Raw genomic sequence first — 5,475 nt, 5'->3', positions numbered from 1 at the left:
ACAAATATGGTATCATTACATGATCGTCCATTGTCAGGGCCTACCTGCTATTTTCCATTCCTTATTTGTCATACCAAATCTCACCTCTTTCAACAAAAACTAAATCAGCTAACTCTTAACCTCACAATGACCCTTTTAATAGGAGAGGAAAGTGTTGTCTCCATAATTAACTTGTACAAGCAATGTTATACTCATCCAATTGTATCTTAAGCTAAGCGCCTGCATGTAGTTTGGAGCAAAGCTTACTGGGAGGAGCAGATGAGGCTATTTCATTTTACTTGAGCTGGTTCACACAGGTCTAATTTCTATTACACTATTACTTGAACCAGTCACCCAACATTAGGTGGCACAGAGTAAGAAATCATAATACACCCACTTTCCAGCAGAATTATCTGGGTAAGACTGCTTCTGGCCTTTCATAGGCCAGAAGCAAATCTGTGGGGAAAGTAACCCACTTTGAGTTATCTGAGAGAAGTGAGTGGTAGGTGTTTGTTTGGCACATTTAGAAGGTGATAGTGACAGTTTGACACAAATTGTGGCTAAGTGAAAGTGAAGAGAAGTTACTGAATGTTTTGAGAAGAGAGGGGAAAAAAGAAACAGATTGTGAGAAGTGAAAACTGGTAGAATAGAAATGAAACAGAATTGGTTGTTGAGAAAGTAGCCCCCCAAACAATATAATGGCTTAGACATGAGAAGAAATAATGGTAATTGGGCCCAATTCTGGAAGCTGCTTTCACCAGGCATGAGAGACTACCTACACAGAACAGCTTGCAGGATCAGGGACTTGCTGAATAAAAACATTCTAGAAAATATAATCAGAATGGGAGTGAATAAGGTGGCCCAGTAGTATAGATTACTGGGTCCATTCCTCTGCAAGTATAGGAAATTGAAGGAAATTGTTTGACCCCCAAATGCACAGGAGCAGCACTCACTGCACAAGGAGAATGGTGAGGTGATGATGTTGGGGATACATAGTTTATATACCACTCTTCAATCCCCAGATACTGAGAGTCAAACCCTATCATTTGTCTTCCCTGGAATGGTGATCGGTAAGTCAGCCATACATGTTTTTGAGGATTCCCCGCAGCTGCTGCCTTAATGCATCTTTAGATTCTCTTTGCACCACTGGAGACTTACCAGGAACCAAGGATCTGGCCCTCTGTGTCTGCTGATGATGGATGCTTTCCATGGAATGTGTTCAGGACCGGATTTCAAATATATAGCAAAAAGAAAAGGAGTACTTGTGGCACCTTAGAGACTAACAAATTTATTTGATGGTTTTTTATCCCCCGCTCTCCTGCTGGTAATAGCTCACCTTAAGTGATCACTCTCGTTACAGTGTGTATGGTAACACCCATTGTTTCACGTTCTCTATGTATAAAAATCTCCCCACTGTATTTTCCACTGAATGCATCCGATGAAGTGAGCTGTAGCTCACGAAAGCTCATGCTCAAATAAATGGGTTAGTCTCTAAGGTGCCGCAAGTCCTCCTTTTCTTTTTGCGAATACAGACTAACACGGCTGCTACTCTGAAACCTGTCAAATACATAGAGGTAATTTCTTGTGAGAGGCGTTCTAGCACAGGTCTGCCTTCATCCACTGTTCTGCATTTCCTACAGTGGCTTCACAAAGAAAACAAACCCAAGCCTTTGAAATCAACCAGTGCCTATACAACTGGTGGTGAGCTGTTTTTCTGGGGTTAACTGCATATTTATTATTATTTTTAATTGACAACTCCCTTCCTTTGCTTTTCCTGATATGTTATGTAGGGCTGGTGGGAAAGTGTTTCTCTGACACTTTCCTGCTAAAACAAAAACACACTGAAGGGTATTTTTGTGGCAGAATAAGAACAAGTTTTAAAAAAAACAACTCAAGAATGAACTCAACTTTAAGCATTTTCTTTGGCTTTTTTTATAATGTTTATATTTTTCAAGCATCTTTCTCAAGTGTGACTCTCACCTCTCTTTCTCTGAGTACAATGGATCAACAGAGAAGGTTTCAGGCAGGGGGCATACACACATAAGTGAAAAGCTGAAATGTAAACCACAAGTCCTCATTTTCACCCATGAAGGTTTTAACGGAGGGATTTTCACCAGCCCTCATTTTCACATTACAAGGTTTTAACAGAGGGATGAATGCAACTTTGACTCTAATCCTCCCTTGTTACTGCTTCTGTGACACAAAGAGTTAACTTTGTGTTGCGTATTTTAAAACCACTGTGGTGGAGAAAACCCAAAATACAACAGCAAAGCTGAGTCCTTTTTTCCCCACAAGCTGATTAATTTATTTCACTTTTGGACAAACACTGCTTCACGTTTGTAAAATTTGAAGTGGATTTCAAAATAAAGTTTTAATTCCAGTTGATGTTTCTACACTAATTTCTGGTGGCAGCCATCCTGCTGAAAACTGGCATGATTTGTGACAATTGCAGCATGTGGCTGGGGGCAGCATACTGTCAGACACAGGAAACCAGTATTCATCTTCAGCTAGTGACTTATCCTGCTCCCATTGTAGTTAATGGCAAAACTCTCATTGCAGGAACATGACCTTAGGGCTCGATCCCACACACAATGAAGTAAATTGAAAGGTGCTTGGATCAGGCCCATAACACTAATGGGTAAAAAATTAACCCTTTGGAAGAAAGCCAATAGAAGGCCTATTTCACACTTACACCATTAAATAGGGGTTAAATGGCACATAGACTTTGTACAGGACTTTACACAGAAGTAAATTCAATTCATGCACGCTACTCTTATTTTCAACTATAAGGCCATGTCTACACGACGGGGACTATAGTGGCATAGCTACAGCTCCATATAGCTATGCTGTCATAATGCTGTAGCATAGGCATAGCCTACAACCACAGACGAGGATTTTCTGTCACTATAAAAATGTCATCTCCCCAAGCAACAGCAGCTAGGCTGACGGAAGCATTTTTCCATTGACATAGCTGCATCAACTATAGCGGCATAACTATAGCACTCAAGTTTGTGGATTTCCCACACCCCTAAGCACTGTAGCTAAGGGGACCTAAATTTTAAGTATGGACCAAACCTAACTCAGTGTATACAGAGACACTTCTCACTATGTGATGTCTCTGATTGTTGCACTCAAAAAAACTACACTTTTCATATAGGTAGGAATAATCCCTCTGGCCTCCAGCTACATTTTTCCTCAAATTTATCTTTTCCCCACCCCTTTTGTACAGAAGGTGGAATTAATTTGGCAGGGAATTATTTTTGCACAGGATGATCATAGTCCTAGTCTACATTTAAAAAGTTTTGCTATCATAGCTATGTCAGGTAGAAGTGTGTGGGGGGGAAGGGGATATACCCCCAACTGATATAACTATGCTGGCAAAATCCCCAATGTAGATGCAGTTATACTGGCAAAAACAGTTTGTCAGTATAGCTTGTTTTGTTGGTTAGTAGAAGGTATACCACTACAAAAAACTCATTTGCCAGTAGAAGCTGCATCTCCACTAGAAGAGTTTGGCAATTTAGCTGTACTGAAAAAAAAAAAAAAAAAAAACCTCTTTCTAGTGTAGACAAGACCTTAATCTCAATTCTTCACATATCCATTTCAACAAGGACTTTGAGTGCCTTCTTTCTCTCACTTGATGCTGGCTGCAGCATTGAGTATGATGGTGCTGGATCATCATCCTCTTCATTCAGATTGTATTTTGTAGGCAGACATCTCCATTCAGTGCCTTTTTTACTGTTTGTAGACCTTAACCTTGGAAATTTTGGTTGTGTAAAAAAAAATTAGCATTTCCTCAAAGATATAACAGTAGCTGTCTCCTGTTTACATTATTGATTTCCAATACATTAGTATCTGTTACAGTAACAAAGGCAATTTGCTACTATATCATAAGTTTGTGTATGTGTTTTACCTGTGTTTGTATACTTGTTTTGATACAGAACTTGGAAGCTGATACTAATTTGTTCTTTAGATATTTTGGTTCTCACACTGTATCATCTAGACTCATTTTTTCAAAAGAGGGTACTAAGTGTGTGCCTAACTTTATGTACCTAGTACTCCTGTGGGAATTCTGTGTCAAAAAATAAAAAAGTCTGCATATTTTATTTGTCAAAATAATGCAATATAATCAGACCAGTTTCAATTACTGTATTTGGGTAATTTATAGGGCTGTCGCTTAATCACAGTTAACTCCCGCGATTCACTCAAAAATTAATCATGATTAATCGCACTGTTAAACAATAGACTACCAATTGACATTTATTAAATAGTTTTGGATGGTTTTCTACATTGTCAAATATATCTATTTCAGTTACAACACAGAATACAAAGTGTACAGTTCTCACTTTATTATATTTGATTACAAATATTTGCACTGTAAAAATGATAAACAAAAGAAACAGTATTTTTTAATTCACCTCATACAAGTACTGTAGTGCAATGTCATTACCATGAAAGTGCAACTTACAAATGTAGATTATTTTGTTACATAACTGCACTCAAAAACAAAACAATGTAAAAGTTTAGAGTCTATAAATCCACTCAGTCCTACTTCTTGTTCAGCCAATCGCTAAGAGAAACAAGTTTGTTTACATTTATGGGCGATAATGCTGCACACTTCTTATTTACAATGTCACCTGAAAGTGAGAACAGGCATTTGCATAGCACAGTTGTAGCTGGCGTTGCAAAATATTTATGTGCTGGATGCGTTAAAGATTCATATGCCTCTTCATGCTTCGGCCATCATGCCAGAGGACATGCATCCATGCTGATGGCACTCGTTTAAAAAAAAATGTGTTAATTAAATTTGTGACTGAACTCCTTGGGGGAGAATTGTATGTCTCCTGCTCTTTTTTACTCACATTCTGCCATATATTTTATAGCTGTCTCGAATGGTGACCCAGCACATGTTGTTTGTTTTACGAACACTTTCACTGACAAAACGCAAAGAAGATACCAATGTGAAATTTCTAAAGATAGCTATAGCACTTGACTCAAGGTTTAAGAATCTCAAGTGCCTTCCAAAATCTGAGAGGGATGGAGGTGTGGAGCATGCTTTCAGAAGTCTTAAAAAAGCAACACTCTGATGTGGAAACTACAGAACCCGAACCACCAAAAAAGAAAATCACCCTTCTGCTGGTGGCATCTGACTCAGATGATGAAAATTAACATGCGTTGGTCTGCACTGCTTTGGATCATTATTGAGCAGAACCCGTCATCAGCATGGATGCATGTCCTCCGGTATGGTGGTTGAAGCATCAAAGGACATATGAATCTTTAGCATATCTGGCATGTAAAGATCTTGAGACACCAGCTAAAATAGTGCCATGCAAACACCTGTTCTCACTTTCAGATGACATTGTAAACAAGCAGCAGGCAGCATTATCTTCTGCAAATGTAAACAAACTTGTTTGTCTGAGTGATTGGCTGAACAAGAAGTAGGACTGAGTGGACTTGTAGGCTCTAAAGTTTTACACTGGTTTATTTTTGAATGCA

Source organism: Caretta caretta, chromosome 2, assembly GCF_965140235.1.
Source record: "Caretta caretta isolate rCarCar2 chromosome 2, rCarCar1.hap1, whole genome shotgun sequence".
NCBI classification, from domain to species: domain Eukaryota; kingdom Metazoa; phylum Chordata; order Testudines; family Cheloniidae; genus Caretta; species Caretta caretta.
Note: the sequence above shows the minus strand (reverse complement) of the source record.